The sequence below is a fragment of the Balaenoptera physalus genome, assembly GCF_965194825.1.
Source record: "Balaenoptera physalus genome assembly, chromosome: 15".
Lineage (NCBI taxonomy): Eukaryota > Metazoa > Chordata > Mammalia > Artiodactyla > Balaenopteridae > Balaenoptera > Balaenoptera physalus.
In genome coordinates, this window is record NC_138894.1 from 83,340,074 (window position 1) to 83,360,485 (window position 20,412).

The 20,412-nt window shown below is 49.4% G+C and overlaps 1 long non-coding RNA gene across 3 annotated transcripts in view; it reads left to right on the forward strand.

Moving 5' to 3' along the window:
- Positions 1-9,789: 9,789 nt before the first annotated feature.
- Positions 9,790-20,412, forward strand: part of LOC309644105 — a 35,952-nt gene continuing 25,329 nt past the window's right edge. For all 3 annotated transcript variants that reach the window (XR_014254236.1, XR_014254237.1, XR_014254238.1), the window contains exons 1-2: positions 9,790-14,796; positions 15,374-19,998. This is a non-coding gene — a long non-coding RNA (uncharacterized lncRNA). The remainder of the gene's footprint in view (positions 14,797-15,373; positions 19,999-20,412) is intronic.

The following is a 20,412-nucleotide window of genomic DNA, read 5'->3' on the forward strand; positions in this document are numbered from 1 at the left end:
TTTGCAGGATGCTTAACGAACTCTTCCAGAAAAATCCGTGTCTATGTGTATGGTTTTTATCCGGCCAACCCAAGCATTCTGTCGCTTTCCCCCTCGAAAGGCTACAGAAGGCAAGAGTGGGTGAACCCCTTTCCACAGTAAGGATCATAACAATTCCCAGTTATTGAAGGCCAACTTTGTACCAGATATTCTCTTAAAAGCTTCATAGGCGTCTTTCTAATCTTTGCTGCAAACTTCAAGGGAGACATTAACATTCCCATTCTACAGATGTGGAAGCTGGCTTAGAGACAGTCAGTTTCCCAATCCACACAGTTAGAGCATGTTGGAGCCGAAATTGCCACCCAGGCTCTTCTTCTTTTTATAAAATACCAATATCCAAAGGCCTTGAGATGGCATGCGAGCTGATCACGGCTGGGGTGTAGGGCATCTCGGAGTCTGCAAAGTCCTTTCACACTCATGTTCTCTGTGAAGCCCCATATCGCCCCTGTTAAGCGGGCAGGGCTGGGGGTGCTATTCCCGTTTCACAGGCGAGGAAGCCCGGCTCAGAAGTAAGAGTTTCTCTCACGTAGGATTGAACGTTTTGAAAGTAACGGGGTGCCTGTGGCTCACTGAAAATCAGACTGTGTCCAGGAGCATTAGTGACGGCTGGGGGGCAACCCCCTCGTTGGCTGTGGGGATCTCGGGGTTCCTTCCCATCCTCTTCCTTGTCCCCTTTCTTTTCATAGCACACTCAGCGGGAGAAATGTTTTTTGGACCTCGTCTTTTGGAATTCAGCATTTTTTCCTTATTCACACCAGACCCGGCATCTCTAGGACTTGGTTTTTCTTGGAAGGGTTGCCTGTGAGAATGGGCTTTTGTTTGGATTTCTCTCTCCCTGGGGGGGTAGGTGGGGAAGCTGGGAGCCAGCAGGTCAAGGGCTCCCCCTCCTCTCCTCCCGAGCCCTCCCTCTGTGGCTCTGTAGATGAGGCCCCAGGAGAAGAGCTAGTGCCTTCCCTGGGAGGACAGGCCAGAGTAGGAGGGCTGCTTTCTTGAGGACTCTGGGCTTTGTGCTGGAGTTTGGCTCCTTCTGGAAGACTGATTCTGGAAGCTTCTTGTCCAGGCTACTTTGGACCCACCGTTCTGGTGGGTTCCTTGAAACTGAACATATATGCACTGCCACACATTGGAGACCCAGAACAGCAGGGGAGGAGCCCCTCCCTCTGTGTGTGTGTGTGTGTATGTGTGTGTGCGCATGTGTGTGTGTGTGCGCTTGCGTGCAAAATGTGATTGACAAGGCCTAGAAGTGGTGTCAATCACTGGGAAGCTAGGCATGTGGAAATTTCACAGGGTGCTTTTTCCATACCTTCATTCTTGAGAGAGGACATGCATCCTGCTTATGGCCCCATCCTAGCCCATAGACTGAGGTCTGATACATAGAAGGCATTTGATAAATGATTATTGAATGAATGAATCTGTTTTTTTTAAACTGAGGTAAAATGACAATATAAAGTATACAGAACTTAAGTGTACAATTCAACAAATTTTAGCAAATGTCTGTGCCCATGTAACAAACAACACCATCAAGGTGCAAAGCATTTTCATCACCTGAGAAAGCTTCCTGTGCCCCTTTCCTTTATGTCCTCCTGCCCCATGGGAAAAACCACAGTTCTGAGTACTATCTTCATAGGTTCATCCTGCCTGTTCTTGGAATTGGTAGAAAAATTGGATCAAACAATATGAACTATTTTTTTTCCCTGGCTCCTTTAGCTGAGCGTACTATTTTTGAGGTTTATTCACATTGTATCAGCAGTCTATTTCTTTTTATCATTGTGTACTATTCCATCGTCTGAGTCTACCCACATTTGTTTATCCATTTTCCTTTTAAAGGACCTTTGGGTTGTTTCGAGTTTGGAGCTTTTATGAATAATTCTGCTAGGAGTATTCACATATAATCTCTTTGTGGACCCAAGTTTTTATTTCCTTTGCGTAATTTCATAGGAGTTAGTTAGAAATTGCTGGATCATCAGGTAGGTGTATGTTTAACATTGTAAGAAATTGCCGGGACTTCCCCGGTGGCCCAGTGGGTAAGACTTCGCACTCCCAATGCAGGGAGCCTGGGTTCGATCCCTGGTCGGGGAACTAGATCCCGCATGCGTGCCACAACTAGTAAGTCTGCATGCTGCAACTAAAAATCCTGCATGCAACAACGAAGATCCTGCGGGTTGCAACTGAGACCCTGCGCACCTTAAATAAATATATATTAAAAAAAAGAAATTGCGAAACAGTTTTCCAAAATGGTTGTACCATTTTACACTTCCACCAGAAAAGTATGAGAGACCCAGCTGTTCTATGTCCTTTCCAATATTTGGTATTGAGAGTCTTGTTAATTTTAGCCATTCTACTGGGTGTGTAGTTGTAACTCATTGTAGATTTAATTTGCATTTCTCTGATCACTGATGATGTTGAACACCTTTTATATGTTTATTAGTCATGTGGATTTCTTTTTCTTTAAGCATCTAAGTCTTTTCCTGTTTTTAGGCTGTCTTTTAAAAATTGATTTATGGGGCTTCCCTGGTGGCGCAGTGGTTAAGAATCCACTTGCCAACTCAGGGGACACAGGTTCGAGCCCTGGTCCGGGAAGATCCCACATGCCGCGGAGCAACTAAGCCCTTGCACCACAACTACTGAGCCCATGTGCCTAGAGCCCGTGCTCTGCAACAAGAGAAGCCACCGCTCTCTGCAACTAGAGAAAGCTTGCGTTCAGCAACTTTAGCAATGAAGACCCAACGCAGCCATAAATAAATAAATAAAATAAATAAATTTATTTAAAAAATTGATTTACAGGAATTTTAAAATGTAATCTGAATTCCAGTTCTTTGTTGGATACACATATTGTGAATATTTTTTCGTGGCTTGTCTTTTCATTTTTTATATGTCTCTTAATGAGCAGAAGTCCATTATTGCTTTTTCTATGCTTAGTGCTTTTTGTACTCCATCTAGGAAAATTTTGCCTACCTCCCAGTTCTAAATCCAGCCTCTTAGGTTTTCTCTTTCTCTTTATGGTTTTAGCTCTTACATTTAAGTTTGTAAAAATCTCTTGAGTTAATTTTGGTGTATGGTCTGAGGCATCTGTCAAAGTCCACTTCACGATGGAGGAATTCTGCACATGAGCATTTGCTGGGCACCTCTTTTACTGAGAAAGCGGGCTGGTCACTGGCTCCTTCACCGAGGGCAGCCCAAAGTGCAGCTGTCCTTGGCAGCCTCTGCAGGTGTATGATAATTTCTACCTTGTGGGTGCACTTTCAGTGGTGATAATTAGTCAGTCATTATCCTGTGGTCATGGATGGCTCAAATGGCAACTTGAAGGAATTTACATGAGTGAGAGCCTTTCCTGCGGGTCAAGGAAGGCTCTTTGGAGGAGATTCCTGAGATGGGCTTTGAAGAATGGAGAGGATTTTGGTGTGATAAATGTAGGAAATGAACTCAAATAAAATCAGCAGTACTGTACCTCTGCCCTCAGTGGGATACAGATGCACACATGCACAAGCACACGCACATCTACACACAAATACATATATATGTGCGTATATATGTCTATACACACATATCTATATCTGTAGCTATGTCTACACTAAATCTAAATAGCTATATCTAAATAAAAATCTATATCTAAATCTATCTCAATCTCTAAAGCAAAATCTTTATTTCTATATCTGAATCTATAATCTATATCTATTTTTAAGTCTCTCTTTTCCCTCTCTCCCTCCCTCCCTCCCTCTCTCTCTCATCTATTTACATATCTGTCCCAGAAATCTCTGGGTTTAGGAGTTAAAACAGATTCAAGCTTTCACAGAGCTTGATGGTACAATCTGAGCACTTCGATAGGGCCGGGCAAGGGACAGTTCTTCCAAGCTGCTGGCAGATTTGTCAACACTCTTCTTATCTAAGCTGTAGACCTATAGGTCAGCACTGAGCAGGTCCTCTGAAATCAGCCGGGTCAAGCCTATCGTTATACAGGTATGGGCGACAGGCCTATAAAGGGGAAGAGACTTGTCCCACGTCCCCAGGTTACTGGCCGAGCCAGGAGCACAGCTCACCTGGCCGGGTTCTGGACCTGAGCTCTCTCCATGTGCTGCATCCCACTCCCTTAGAGCCAGGGAGCCCTCCTTCCCTCTGCGTTTCAGGGGTCTTGCGATGCTTTTTGACGCTGTTGACATCTGTGAGTCCTCTGTGGAGTTAGAGTAATGGGGCATCAGCCCTTGCTAATCTCCCTCTATAGACTACTGAAATCATTAAGCCGTCAGAGCCTCTCTCTTCCCTCCTTCTAATAACTCATGAGTTGTTTGAGGGCAGGAGCTGTGTTTTAGTGACCTCGGCCTCCCTGAATTTCATGAACCGACAGCTCAAGCCATTCTCCACCTGCTGCAGAACCAGCCCGTTGCTGCAATTCTGCTGCAATAAGGAAACACTCAGGCCAACACATCATTCTAACTCTGGCCAACAGCTCTGCTAAACAAACTTCTCAGGTTAAAGAACTTCTGCTTTTCTAGTGGCTTTGATGCTTTCTGTGTTCACGTTTTCTTTTTAAGAACCCATTCAGCTCCCACCCCCTGAGATCCATGCTTCGTTACTGATGCGCATGCCATACAACCTTGTTTGAGGCGCAACTTGGTTGGATCCTGATGGAATGCTGGGGGTTCCCTCCTACAAAGTAGACCCTGCCAACAATCAGTAAAGGGAAGCCGGTTTGTCCAAGGAGAGCACAGATGTTTTACAAGCAGGGCAATTGGTGCTCAGGTGTCAGTCGACGCTGATGTGCCCGATAGAGGGGGCCCAGGTCGAGGAGAGATAGGGGACAGCTTTTGCTGGCTTGAACTCTTGGCTCAGTGCAAGGCTGGAGTCCTCTGGCTTCTCTTTTGGGTTTTTGTGGACACGCCCCAGAGCCCCTAGTGCCAGAGTGTCCCCAGGCAGGCCTGAGTGTGGCTCTATCACTTTATCATTGGCAGCAGTGCTCCTGAATCTGCTGGCACCGTGGCTGTGAGATTCCCACAACTCAGCGTGCCCTGGAGAAAAGGGACCCGTCTGAGCATTCTGTCCTTCTTCCTGGAGCCTGAGTGTCCCTTGAAATTAGATTCCCGTTGTTTATTTTCTCATAGCCTTAGTGATGGGTTCCTGCTGACTTAGAGAGAAGCTATGTATCCCGTGGAGAAGGGAGAGAAGGGCTGTTTTTTTAATCCAAATTTGGGGAAGTCTCCATGGCCCCCAGCTCTCTGGGGGGCCGGGGCAGAGCTCAGCTCCTGCCCAGCGCTAGAGGCTACTCGCCACTGGGGAGGCTTGGGACAGGAGGGTGAGCTCTGAGGTGCTGGCCAAGGTGACCGGGGCCTGGCCTGAGAACAGAGCTTGGCTCCACGGCCTGCCCTCTGGAAGCCGGTTTGACTCATCCACTGGGCTGGTCCATGCGTCAGCATCCAACTTGGGCTCTGTTGGCATGTCTGCTGGAATGCTTTCTCTCTCAGCCCTTTTTAACATTCAGACCTCACTCATGGAGACATAGCCTGTGTCACCTCTTCTAGAAAGTTTTCCCTGACTCCCTCTGCCCAGTGTAATTCAATTCTGCAATCATATCGTGGCCTTATTATATGTCATCAGCCTTCTGGCCTCTCCCTACTTTGGCCTCCGGCAATATCTTCCATTTGGATTCCCCAGCCGATCTTTTACTTTGCTCTGATGAGTGCGTGTTGTCTCTCCAGTGAGAGTGGGGCCTGAGGGGGCAGAGACCATGTCTTATTCAGCGCTGATCATCCTGGGCACTTAGCACCTCACAGGAGCTTATGGATGGTCCGAGGGCCACCCCCACTATAAATGTTTCTGTTGCTTCCAGGTCAAATTTATCACTCTGCCCTTTGTGTCTGCTTCTCTGTGTAGATGTCTCCCTAGCACTCATACACCAGGGCACTTGTCTGTTTACAGGTTTCTCTCCTTCTAATAATTTATGAACCGTTTGAAGACAGAGACTGCCTTCTAAATCATCTTAGCATCCCTGTATTTTTTATGAACTGACAGATCAAACCATATTCCACAAGCATGGGAACCACCAGGCCGCTGAAGTTCTGTTTCAGTAGAGGAACTCCCAGGCCAACACATCATTCTGAGCCCAGTCAGCTGTGTCACCAAACAGCTCCACTGGCTGGAATAGTAGGTAGTGTTGAATTTGCTCTCCTGCCTGTTAGGGTCTGGCTGAGCTCTGCTCCTTTTGGGAAGCACAAGTGAGCTCTTCCAGGTGGAACAGAAACAAATGCACCCCCAAAATCCGCCTCATGAGCCTTCCAAGACATCCACGTCCCACCTTGCTGCCTGGGCTGTCGGGAGCACTGAAGGAGGAGATGGGTATGCAGGTGCCCAGCCTGGTATGTGACCCACAGTAGGTGCTAAATGAAGGCTGACTGCCTTTGTCTCCATCTTGAGGGGAGCAAATGAGAACATACAGCCATTGGCCCCTGTGGGTTATGATTTAACATTGAGGCAAGCAGTGAAGTGTCGTCTAGTTTAGCAAACTGATCTCGTCACGGTGTTTGCTGGGGTCTGGAGTTTGTGGATTTCCTTTCTTTTGTCGCTCTGCATTCTCCTTTCTCTGGTCCTTGGATGTCCCGCTTAAGCCCTGGACATGTGTGGTCTGGGCGAATCTTGCCTCTCTATTTGGGCTATGAGCTCCTGAAGGCCAAGACCCTTGCCAATTTCCAGGGCCCCAGGCACAGTGCCTGGCCCAGGACAGTGTCTTGGACAAGTGTGGGGTGAAGGTCACCGGGGCTGATCTAGTGGGCTATCTCGTGTCCCCTAAGTTTCCCTTCCCGAGTTTCCCTCAGTCAGGAGCTTCCCACGGTCCAGATGATGTAAGTGGGGTTGGCCGGAGCGTGTGGGGATGCGGCGGTATCACTGTACTTCCACGGAGCGGTGGCACTCCAGTTCAGCCGGAGGAGCAATCTGGTTGGCTCCTGCACATGGAGCAGCGGCCTGGAGGGCCTCGCCCACGGGGCCGACAAGGAGCTTCCTGACTTCTAAAGACCCACTGACCTCTGGCCAGCTCAGGCTGTTCCCCAGATCTCTGGCAGAGCTGAGTTTGTTCTGGACTTTCTAGAATGTGCTTCCCATCAGCCTTCCCGCAGCTCACGAGAACATTTGAAGTGGGGAGCGAGTTAAGCTGATACCCGCTGTAGCTCGGGGCCTAGTGGAGCCTCGCAGCCCGGCCCTGATTACACAGGCCCACTATGTGACCGGCCACATGGCTGACATGCAGGGGGACCAGAACAGCTTGTGATTCCCAGGAGGGGAGAGCTCAGGTCCAGGGCCTGGGCCCTGACGGACGATTGTTATTGCAATGTGTGTGCACTTGAATGACATCATGCTAGGGAGTGCAGGAATTTTTTTTGTCAGTCTTTTAACACAAGTTTATGTTTTTCAGACCTTAAAGCTGCAGGTCATTTTTTACATTTGCTATTGAGAGCAGATGTGACTGATCCCTATCGGGTTCTACTGAAAAACGGTGGGTTGCAGAAGGTCAAATACAGAATGCCTTTCAATCTCCATTATTATTTCCTCCACTCAGTGGCCTCAGCAGGAAGCCCGTGCTGGGTAATGGTGGCCTTCTGAAATTTCTCGGCCTCCTAGCCCCAGCCCCTAACCATTGGTGACCCCCATGCTGTGAACCACGTCTAGCCTCAGCTGTCAGCCAGGGGCAGAGAGCCTGGGTTGGGTGGCAGGAGATTTAATGCTCTCTGGGTCTCAGTTTCCCCATCTGTACAATGGGAGAGTGGATTGGGAGATAGTGACAAATATTGTGATATCCTCATGACACTGCCATTCTTTAGTTTTGTAGCTCTTGGGTTTGGAGAGGCCCAGATGGAGAACCGTGTCTTTGGCACTGCTATGCATTGCTCCAGGGATTTGGGGAAGTTCAGGGAGGTGCAGGTTGAGTTGGTTGGGGGGACAGGTTTGCTGTCCCCTAGAAGAGCATTGTGAGGTGTGTCTTCTAGATTCATATCCGTCACTGGGGTCGTGTGCCAGCTCTTGAGGGCAGCTCTGTTTCACAGGCTGCTTTTATGGGAAAACTTCCATCCCACACTTGGGAAAAATACACTACCTCCAAAATCAAATTCTCTTCTTCTTGGACGCGCTGGGGGCGAGGGTGGGCTTGGTTAGGGGAAGGCCCAGTTAAAGGCCCCTGTTTGGTGTCCACAGTTCAGGTGAACACTGACCTCCTTGAGAAACTGAGTTCTGGATCCTGATGCAAAGGAGGTGGAAAAGGTCCCAAATCTCCGAAGATGACCGTTGAGGAGACTGCAGCCCCCAAACAGAAAGACCGCATTTGCTTCCGAGAGCAGAGTCAAACCTGTGCCAGGCCGGGGTGCCAGAGGCAGCAGCAGCTGATCCCCTCCTTGAGCTGCTGCCATGACAATGTAATGAGGTAGTTGTGGCATTCCAGGGAAGGCCTTTTGATTCCGACAGCATGTATGGCAACGAACAAGCCCCAGGGAGATTAACTTTCTGACCACCAGGGCTTCGGTGCTGCCATGGGAATTAATTCATGCATTCATTCATCCACCCATGGGTTGATCGATTGATCCATCCACCCACCCACCCATCTACCCCCTAACCACCCACCTACCCCCTCATCCACCCGTGCATCCATTTATTTAGCAAGCTTTTCTGGAGCATTTTCTTGTGTCTTCCTCTCACTAGAGGTATAAAGATGGACGAAACAGTCCCTGCCCTTGAGCTCAGAGCGAGCCAACGAAAGAATGCAGCTGGAAGTGGTGCAGGCAATGAGCGTGATGGAACAAGAGTATAGCTCCATGTGTAACTTGGAGCGGAAAGCGGTCGGAATGCCGCAGGCCTGGAGGAAAAGAGCAGGGAAGGAGTGGGATTCCAAGGAGGCAATGGAGACGCAGTGCCGGCAAGAGGCTGCTGGGTTCAAGGGAACTAGTGACTTTTCTGTGTTCCTTCCAACAGTGCCTGCATTCATGGTACGAGGTGCGGCCACCGTTGTGTTGTGTCCCCTTGAAAGGGGCGGGCATTCAGGTAGGGGTGTGTGTGTGTGTGTGTGTGTGTGTGTGTGTGTGTGTACGCATGCATAGCAAGTGGGAAGGCTTGGGGCCTCAAGGCAGCACTTCAGAATTTGAGCATTTGGAAGAAAAGTGGTTGGCATTAAAGGAGATTCTATATTACTTGTCTCACTTTCTTTTTTTACAGTGTATATTCTTTTGAAGAAGATTATCCCTCCCTTTGACTTGGAACATCCTTTTGCCCACAATGCATGTTCTGGGGAACTTGGTGCACAGTGGCTACTCAGAAAGATTTGCTGACTGGATAACGCCAGTTGTGTTTTCCCAGCTGCTGGGATCTCAGCACAGAGGGAGGAACCGGCGTCCCGGGATTTTAACCAGCTTTGACAGCGGCGGCAGGACCGGCAGAGCGTTCATCTTGTCTCAGACTCTGTAGTCTCCTTCACTAACTGGGACCCTGAGAGCCACCTGACAGCTGAGGCCAGAGCTGCTTGTCCTCTTTCCAGCTCATGCCAGGAATACTGTTCTTCTAGCTGTTTCTATCTACATCTCAACAGCGGCAATCCCGAGACCGGGCTGCCGCGGCTATGAAACCATCCCTGTCCTATCTGCCTTTGCCCTGCCTCACAGGCACCGTGTGGGGACCAGATGAACTCGTGGGACGCGCTCTGAGAAGGTATGAGGTCCAGCCTGGGCTCTCAGCCTGGCGTGTGGCATGCCAGTTACAAAGAGGTAAATGTTTTGGCAGAAAGCAGACCCTTCATTTTCCGAGGGGAACCTTCTCCAGACACCTCAGGTTGGCCTTACTTTAATGAGGGTGCAGCAGTTTCTAGCACAGGGCTCCAAGCAGAGGGAGGCCAAAGGGAGTCCTTCCTCAGGACTCATGGGAGATTTGGCAAGCAGTATTAATAAAGCCGTCTTTATTTTTTTTCCTTTCTTCAATGTAAAATGCCAGGTTACGGTTGGCTAAAGCGTTGTAGCATTGGAGCCAGTTAATCTTCTGAGTCCATAATTTTTATGGGCACCGCGGGAGCTGTCCTGGCTTTTTGTTTCCAGCAGTGGGATATCAGGATTTGTATCCTATGGTATATCCAAAGAATAATTCTCCTTTCCTTTGATGTTCCTTGGACATCTTGAGGCACTTAGGGGTGCATTCTCAGGGAAGGTTGAAGGACAGGGTTGCAGGGCCTTCATTATGTTATTAAAATAGATCCAGTGAAGGAAGACTGTGGATTTCTCGAGCAGAAAGCTGCATCGCTAAGTGGAAGGCTGGTTCAGAAGTCACTCCTTGCCCTGACTTCCTGAACCAAGAGCTCTATTTTACTGCACTTTGGGCAGCAGTAAGATGCTTTGCAGCCTGTGTCATAGGTTCACAGTTGGAGGTTAACATGGATCATTTTTCCTGACATTTAGAAAATCATATCTTAATGAAATGTAGTTTGGATTAAAAGAACCCCACCCAAACATTGTTTGTTCATAACTTTGAAATTTGTTTAACAAAACTGCTGTCCCTTCGGGGTGATTGTAACATTTGAAGTAGCATTTCTTCCTTGGTCTTTGCTCACCCATCCAGCCAGCGCAGCCCAGCCAAGGAGATTTTCCTAGGGGGCTACTTCCCATCGCATAGTTCTGCTCAAAAGGCTTCAATGGCTCCCCACTGCATCCAGAAGAAAGTACCATTAGCCAAATCAGGCAGACCCTCCTGATCAGCCCCGTGAGCACTTCCAACCCCGTCTACCAGGTGGGGAGCCTCCTGCAGCCCCAGGGGCCTCCTTATTGTCCCCCTAACACACCGGGTGCTTCTCAGCCCCCTCATCTCTGTTTCTGCTGTTACCTTTCCCAGCATTTCTCCTCCACCATGCCTTCACCTCCACCCATTTTCATCCAGCTCACTCCCTTGTCCAGAACAAGTCTCACCCCTTTTGAAAAGCCTTCTCTGATCATCTCAGCCCCATGTGTTTCCCTTCCTCCTTCCTGATTTTACACTGACATTACAGAGAGGCAATCGGAGTACTGGAAAGAGTCACACAGCCCTGGGTTTGAAGCTTGCTGTGTGACCTCAGGTGACATTCTTAACCTCTCTGATTCTCAGTTTGCTCATCTGTACAATGGGGACATACATACCTACCTTACAAGTTGGCCATTCAGGTTCATGAGACAGTTTAGATGAAAACTATTAGCACAACATCTGGCACTTGGCAGGTACACTCAGAATGTTTCTTTCCCACCTTCAGATAATTATGTGGCACTTCCTACCTTCAAATAGTTATATTTATCTGAGGCCCTGCCAAGCCTCTGCTCATAGGCTTCTTGCTCTTGGTGGGTGGGGACTCACCTCATATCCCCCACAGTGCTTTGCACAGGGTGGATCAAGAGACACTCAGCCCAAGTTCCTGAGTGGGTGAACGATTGCATGGAAGGAAGCCTGATGGGCTTCCAGGTGCAGGGCCCAGGAGACTGACACGTCACAGCCAGGCCCATGGAGGCTAAGCCAGTGCCACTCAGGCCTTGTGTCAATAGAGCTGATTGAAGTTTCTCGCCTCTATTTCCTGGATGGCAGTCAGGGCCCTCGGAGACCCCGCAGGACTGACAGTAGGGAAGAAGCTGGCTCCAAAGCATGGCCGAGTCCTGGGGGCTCAAAAACATGGTAGCAGTGAGCCTAGCTGGGACCCTTTTAACCAGCTGATCTAACAGTCTTGCCCACATAAAACCATCTAAGAATGCTAGGGTTGTATGAGGGACTTTAGCTCTTTGCAAAGGGGCAGGTAGCAGGACATTTAAGAGATGAGGGAGAATGGAGTCAAGGGCAGGAGGGTGCAGGGAGGCTGGGCGGCCAGGGTTGGTGGCTGGGCTGGGGCTCTGGTAGGCGGACAGTGGGGAAAAGAGCTGGGGGAGTGACCTGTACCTTGTCTGCACAGTCTCATCCTGACGAGCTAGGTGGTCCCTCACCAGGTGTCATGTTGAAGGTCCTATTCAAATCCAATCTCAATCCCCCCCTCCAAGCCTTCCCAGATCCTTCACTCAGAGGCGTTCGCCCTGAGTCACGCTGTCCTCTCTGGGCTTTTCCTTGCGTTCACATGGTGCCCGTCGCCCTCACCAGATGCCAGGACTCAGAGGCAGATGCCCTATCTAACGCACTTCTGCCTCTATCACCCTCCTACCTAGCAACATGGATGGAGAATCTACTGTGTTCCAGGTACTGTACTAAGTACTTGACATGGATCTTCTCATTCAACCTTTACAAGAAATGCAGGAGGTAGGTAGAATTTTCAGCCCTATTTCATAAACAAGAAATCTGAGGCTAAGAGGTTGAGCGATTTGCCTCATGTCATACAATCTATTATGAAAAGGAGCTGGGATATGAACCCAGTCTGGCTCTGGGATTTTCACGCCCACCCACCGTGCAATCCTGTGTTGCCCCGTAGCTAGAGGCACTCCACAAATGGCAGTTATTTTACCATAACTGTTATTGTAATGATTTCAATATTGATGCCGATGGTATGCTACTACTTCCTGCTATGGCCACGACTACTTCTGCTGCTACAGCATCCACAGCCAGGACGACTGCAGCTACTGCTCTCACTTTCCCCTGGCTGGGCTAGGGCCTCTTGGAGGGCAAGGATCAGGGAATTCATCATTCGTTTCCATTCTTTCCCTCTGCCGAGATAGCATGGTTGCAGGAGTGGGCTCTGGAGCCAGGTTCCTGGCTCTGTCACTCACTAGCTGTGCAACACTGGGCAGGTTACTTACTCTTTCTGTGCCTCCATTTCCTGCCTGTAAATGGTGATCATACTGGCATGTCTGCCTCACAGGGTTGCTGTGAGCATGGAGCGAGTTACTACACATTGAACCAACTGGGCACAAGAGCTGGCACACAGCGAGAGCTCCATGGGATGCCCCTTTAATTCTCCTTCCTTCCCCTCTGCCTCCTGCACCTTTTCTCAGTAGGTTCTCATCAATTCTTACGGGGAGAAGCATCAGGAGTGGTGAGCGATGTGCCTGAGGGGTTGTCTGGGGACCTGGGAACACAGGGGTGTGAAGACAGCAGCTTTTTCAGAAACCGCCACTGAGAAGCCAGTGCGTGCTTTGGGCAAGCAGCTCTGAGCTTGGCCGTGATGGAGGATCCAAGGCCATTTCCTGGAGACCCTGAGGTGGGGTGCTGGCTGCGTCCTTGGGGTCATATTGGAGGAGCCCCTTTCTGAACTGGATAGGGAGGAGAAGTAGCCCTGGGAGGAGCTGGGGAGGGGTGGGGATGCTCCCGAGTGAGGGCAAGAGAAGACAGGCGACTGAGCGCGGAGGACGGAGAGAGGCCTGACTCTCGGCAGCAGGGGACCAGAGGGAAGATTAGGAGGTGTTTCCTGAAGGGTTCAGGGCTGCGGCGGCAGTATTCCACAAGCAGATGGCAAAGCAGGCCAGGCACGGTGTCCCCGATCCCCTGGGGAGAGACGAGCTTGCCCCTCTGAGCCCTTCTGACACTTGGAATCTCTCTTGCCTCTGCGGCAGGACCAAGGGTTTGACGTCAGAGGGAATTGGGTTCTAAATCGTAGCTCTTTCACCCCAGCGGTGCGATCACAGGGTCTCAGGCAAGCGCTCACGTTTCTTTGACCCTCGGTTTCTTCTTCAGTAAAACGGGAACAAGAACACATACTTCATAGGGTTTCTGTGAGGATTAAATGACACGATATTTGTAAAGGGTGTTTTGCCTAGAAGACCCTAAATAGAGGTATTTTTTGTCCTCTAACACTGGTTCTCAGTGTCTGGTCCCCAAGCTGGCAGTACCAGCACCATGCAGGAATTTACCTGATGTGCAGATACTCAGGCTCTATCCCCCACCTACAGAAGCTAAAATCTGGGGTGGAGCCAGCACCCTAGGCTTTGATGAGCCCTCCAGGTGATTTAAGGCCGGGAGCCACGGATCTGACACAGGCCCAGGGAGAAAGGAGAGAATCCATGGGAGGCTTCTCAGCACAGAGGCCGTACACAGTCGCTGCTCAGTATCTGACAGCTGTCCATCTTCCCTCCTACCTGGGCAAGAGTCTCACCCGAAGAGGTTAATGCTACCGCAGACCTCCAAGAGGTGAAAGGGCCTTGTTCCCCTGGAGGATAGACACATTATGACGGCTTCATTTGATTAAAAGGGGATGTTGATCATTAGTTATGACCCAAATTTCTTCTCTCCCCAGCAATCACTCAAAGTGTTCCCAGATGCTCAGGGGGCTGTTGGTTACCTGGGAACACAGCATCCCTTTATAACGAGGACGCTCAGGCTGAGGGAGACGCTCAGGGAAGTCTAGCGGCCTCCCCGCACCCTCGGGCCTGCCCTGCGTTTGATGGAGTGAGTGATGGAAGGGAAACATATGCTTTCCAGATTGGACCCGCCAGAGCGGGGCTTGGAGTGGCGGCCTGCTTCCAGCGGCAGCCATGGGAAGGGGGGCAGCTCTGCAAGTATTTGTTGTTCCCGTGGGGCTAATTATTGACTTTTAGAGGCAAGTAGCCGCCCCAATTTCGGTTAGCACTGTTGTTCGTTACTGCATAATTAAGAGGAAGGGGGAGCAGCCTTGGTGGGGAGCAGGCAAAGGGAAGGACAGATGCAAATAGCTCCAACACTTCTGTCTCAGAACACCGGGCAACAGTGGCCGAGGTCGAATATTCAGCTCTTGGACACAAAGGACACGGGCACGGGGGGCAGGCAGGGGGAGGGCTGGCAGGAGGAAGGCTCGAGAGCTGGCTTGGAGAGGAGGAAGCAGTCCTGCCTTAGGTGAGTTTGGGTGTCTTTAAAGGATTGCTGCCCCACTTGTCCTAAGGCAGGTTTAATTTTGAAAAAAGAATGAGCTTTGCTTCCGAGCTCAGGCTGCAGACTGGAATCTTCCATCTGCAGCAAGAAGGGACAAGCCTCCCGAGGCCTCTGATGATATGATGGTGTTTAAAGGAAATTCACTGATGGTGGGAGGTGGCAGGGCCCCACTGGCATGGGAAGAGAGGCAGGGTTTGCTCAGCCCTGACCAGGATCCTGAAGGGGGTCAGGGCACGGGGCCGCTGAGGGTTTAAGGGCTCTGCCGGACCAGCTGCAAGGGTGGGAGACAGGAGGCCGGAAAACTGAGCTCTCTTGAAGGCTGTGGTTACGACAGCTCTTTCTTGCCAGGAGCTAATGTGTCCTAAGCCCTTTGTGCCTCCTGCTTAAGCCCAGACAGCGTCAGGCCCTGAACCGTGGGGGAGAGACTGAAGCCAGATGACCTTCAGTGGAGGGAGCTCTGGGGGAAGGGTGAACAGGTGAAGGAGGAGATGGGAAGGGCAAGGGGAACATTAACCTTGTGAGCCATTCCCCTGTGTTGTAGGGCTTGGAAGTTTCCAGAGATCTTTGGTTTGAAGACCGACTGAAAACAGAACAGGGGTATGTAAAGCCCTGGCCTGGGAGTCAAGGGCCTGGAGTGCTAACCGAGCCCTGCCATTAACTGGCTCTGGGACCTTGAGGAAGTTTCTGCCATTTCTGGGCCTTACAGCCTCACCTGTAGAACCAAGGAGGGGAATGAGTATACCTAAGGACCAGTTTGAAAAGACTGGCTCCTGGCCTACACCATTCAGTAGAGAAAATGGAATTGTGTATTCTTTTCTCTTTGATCATAATGCGTCCCTCTCCCTCGGTTTCACCGGTGGGTGGGAGGTAAGTGTGAAACAAGAAGCATAGGGAGAGGTGGAGGGCGTTAAGCTAAATGGTTAGGGCTGGGACCATCTAGGCTACTGTGGCTGGGTTACTGGTTTCCAGGAATAAGACTCCAGGGGGAGGGAGAGGAGAGACCCTTGAGAAATGGAATATTTCCTGCAGTATCAGTAAACAAAGGACGTCGTAGTCATCAGCGATTGCAGCCCTCCAGCGTGAGCCTGTGAGCCCTGAGGAAACTCAGGATGTGAAAGCACAGGATACAGGCCCGGGATAGCTGAGGTGTATATCAAAGGAATGACCGCAGTGAGCCCAGACTCTTGCATCTTTCCATACGTAGAAAAGTGCTAAATTCCTTAACTTGGGATATCTGGTTTTCTTTATTTATCAATAATCTGTTGATGTGCCCGACAATTTGCCCTTGCAAAAGTCCTATATATCCTAGCTACCGCTCTCGCCTCCTTGGAGCAGTTCTCTCAGGGTTACCTGAGATGCTGCCTCCTGGGCCTGAAGTCCTAAAAATTCCCGCCGAATAAAACATAACTCTCGGGACTTCCCTGGCGGCGCAGTGGTTAAGAATCCGCCTGCCAATGCAGGGGACATGGGTTCGAGCCCTGGTCCGGGAAGGTCCCACATGCCACGATGCAACTAAGCCCGCGAGCTACAACTACTGAAGCCCGCATGCCTAGAGCCCGTGCTCTGCGATAAGAGAAGCCACCGCAATGAGAAGCCCACACAGTGCAACGAAGAGTAGCCCCCGCTCGCTGCAACTAGAGAAGACATGCGCTCAGCAACTAAGACCCAACGCAGCCAATAAATAAATAAATAAAACCCATAACTCTCAACTTTTAGGTTGTAAATATTTTTTAAGTCGACATCCTCAAAAAAAAAAAAAACACTCAGTGTTGAACCAAACCTCTGAAGAGGTTTTGTTTCATGCAGAGAAATCCTTCCTCATCTCCCTTAATCTGCTCAAGGAGGAAGGTGGGCGTTTGTGGATGTCTTAGGAAGGAAAGATGTATTAGTTTCCTGTTGCTGCTGTGACAAATTACCACAAACTTAATGGTCGAAAACAACACAAATTTTGTCATCTTACAGTCATGGAGGGCAGAAGTCCAACATGGGTCTCACTGGCTACAGTCAAGGTGTTGGCGCAAGGCTGTGTTCCTTTGGGAGCCTCCATGGCAGGATCTGTTCCTTGCCTTTTCCAGTTTGTAGAGGCTGCCCGCACTCCTTGGCTCATGGTACCTTCCTCCTCTGTCCTGGCAGTGGCCAAGGGAAACTTTCTCACATGGCATCACTCTGACACTGACCTTTCTGCCTCCCTCTTCCCTGTTTTAGGATCACACTGGGCTCACGTGATAATCCAGGCTACTCTCCCTGTTTTAAGGTCAGTTGATTAATCCATCTTTCACACAATGTAACACAGCAACAGTTTCCAGGAATTAAGACATGGGCATCTTCGGGAAGCCATTATTTTGCCTACCACAGATGTTAATTTGCAAAGAGCAAGGCTACTCCCAGATGCCACCGGGCCCCAGTGAGAGTGGCCTCATTCACTCTAACTGGTTCCTGGGCAGCCTTCTGAGTGGGGTCACCCTCCTCGCCCTGACATGGGCCAGGTGCCTTCCCCAGGATCTCTCTTTCCCACAAGAAGGGTTCTCACTACATTGTTGAACACCCTACATTTTTGTGGGTGCCCAGGCCTATTGATGTCTGGAAAACAAACTGTCCCAGGCTGAAGGAGAGTTTTGATTCAGCCATTACCTTTTTTTGGGGGGTGGGGGAGCTGGTGAGGAGGCAGAGGTGGAGAGGTCCAAACTGCAGGTGAACCCGGTTCATTCATTCCACAGAGACAGGCTCGTAATGGACCCAGTGAAGTCTGTTAACTCTTTCCTTGCTGGATGAGGCTTAACTCCCTTTAAAACATCAACATTTCAAAACAAGGGGTCATGATTTGCTTACCAGGGGTTTTTCCTCAGCAGAATGTATTGTCTGAGAGATGCCATAAAAGGTTTCCCAGACTCTGGACCCCTCTTGCCTCTCAAGCCTCTTTTCTAGTCCTTTCCATAAGAAGTTTGCTTTCAGGTTTCATTTGTTTGCTTTTTCTTCTGCATGGCTAATTATTTTTGGAGCTTTGTGGTATAAAAAGAGCTTCATATAAATAGGAGCGTCAAGGAGTTTGTACAGTAATTTGGCTTTCTCTCTCCTTTTTTTTTTTTTTTTTTTGTTAAATTAGGTTTTCTCTTCCCCTAATAAAAGCATCAGATGTTCCTAAGGGGTTGGTGGTTTCTTTCTCTCATGTCCAGATGTCCTGAGCCAGTGAGAGGGGGAGGAATGTCACCCATCAGTCGACGTGGGAGGAGGTGGTTACCAAGTCTCCCCACTAAGGCGGGGCTCTAGCTCAAAAGGCTGCCTTTCTTTTCCACTGGCTTTTGATGGCGCTTTCAGTAAAGTGGTCAAACAGCCTCTGCAGAACTCTTGGCTGTAGGTGGAAGCCCATCATTATACAGCTAGATTAATTTGAGAGTTTCTTTTTAACCTAAATAAAAAATCCAGCATGTCATATTGCAGTGAAGAAGAATATTTCTTTCTTTTTAGGAGAAGAAATGAAACAGTCTGATTGTGGGAGACAGTGGGACAGACTCTTGACCTGATCCTGGGGGACTCTGAGCTTTGAACTTGAGTCCTCTGGTCAGTTAGCTGGTGTGGGTTGTGTCCTTGGTGTGGTTGGCGGGCCAAGGACACCCCACTGCCCTTCGCACCCCTGGCTTTCTCCCCACTATCCCAGGGTCAAGCCTGATAAGCACAAGGCTCTTCTCTCTAGCGGGTCTGCGGTTTTGCTCCTGCTAAATCTCAAATGGGGCCTGTTTTTAAGTCAGAAGTTCAGTTCTATAGGACAGCAGCCCCGTCCAACAGATATATAATGGGAGTCACATATGCAATTTAAAATTTTCTAGTAGCCCCATTAAAAAGTAAAAAGAAACAGGTGAAATTAATTTTAATAATATATTTTATTTAACCCAGTATATCCAAAATATTATCAAGTCGACATGTAATCCGTACAAAACATTAACAAGATATTTTGTATTCTTTTTTGGTACTCAGCCTTCAAAATCCAGTGTGTATTTTATACTTAGAGCACTTTTCAACTCAAATGCAAAATTTTTCTTGGCAATACCTGATCTGTAGGTAGAGGTCATAAAATTGAGTGTTGAAGAAGTAGATTCACATACCCCAATTGTTCCAAATATAGCTAAAAGTTTTCTGATGACTCGAGTATCAATTTTTAATTTTGATTTAATTAAAATAAAATAAAATGAGAAGTCCACCTCCTCAATCACAGCAGCCATTCAAGTGCTTCCTAGCCACATGTGGCTGGTGGTTGGACTGGGTAGTACAGATCTAGGACATCACTCTATAGGCACCAAAGCAAACATATGATTTGGGGCTGGAAGGGGCCAGCTGTGGGAAGGGGTACACAGAGCCCTCCTTCTACCCCTTGGTGTAGCTGCAACGGTGATTCTGAGTTTGTGCCCTACTGCCCAGCGCTCTGTGTGTTGCTAGCAGGCCAGAGTCCTGTTCCTGGGGCCTTCATTCTTTTGTGTGCAATCATTAATTCACACATTCCGTAAGATCAGGTACTGCTACTGGATATTTCGCTGGGTTAAACAGAAGAGTGAGTTCACTGAAACACTGGAGGGGCCTGACAATATGTAAGCAAACTAATAAGCAAGACCGTATCAGATAGTGATGATTACAACAAAGAATAAGAGATAGTAAGTACAGACAATCCAGTGGGTGGGCAGGTGGAGTAGAAACGTCTAGAGTATGGTCAGGGAGGCCACCCTGAGGACGGGCTACCGGAACTGAGACTGAGGGGAAGTGAAGATCTGAGGGCGTGGGCATACCAGTCCGAGGGAGGAGTCACAGGACACAGGCCCGGGGGCACAGAGACAGTGTCCAGAATACAGGCAGGAAGCTGCTGTCTGAGCCCATGACGCAGGGGCCCACGGAGCAGGTGATGTACAGGCTGGCTGGGCTGGGGGACCGTCTCTCCTTGGCCTGGAGGCCCAGCCTCCGCCCCGAGCCCATCGCATTCCTCCCGTAGCACTTGTTTGTTGATGGGTTATCATGGCAACAGGGGAAGCACAGGAAAAGTTAATTATCAACAGAATAAAATGTAACAATTTGGACTTTGGTTTATAATTAATTAAAATTCTGTCTCTGGTGTTTCTCTCAGGTCCTGGTTGTTTTCTTCAGCCTCGGGGCATCTCTGTGTTTCCTGCCTCATAGAATAAGGTAACTTAAAAATAAACTTGCCCCCCAGCTTTAGAAAAACTTGTGATTTCTCTTTCCCACATAGATTGCATGTTGAGGGAAGACCCGTTCTCCTGGGAGTTGAGGGGTCAGAGGGCCTTGCAATCCAGCCGCTGCTCACACAGGGCCTGGAGGGGGAAGGGCTGTGAAGAGCACATGTCATCATCGCTTCGTTTTTAAAACCCCAATCAAGACCCTTCAGTGTACAACGTTGCCAGCTGAGCATTCAGAACATCCCAGAGATGAGGAAGGAGGCCGAAGGAAGAGGTTTTTCCAAGACGCTAATTATTGCGGCGTGCGACACTCGGAACTTTGATTGGGCTCACAGCCAAGCACGAAACTCAGAATGGAAGGCTCAGTCCAGCCCTGGAACTCGCCCGTCCTCTGTGGCTTGGG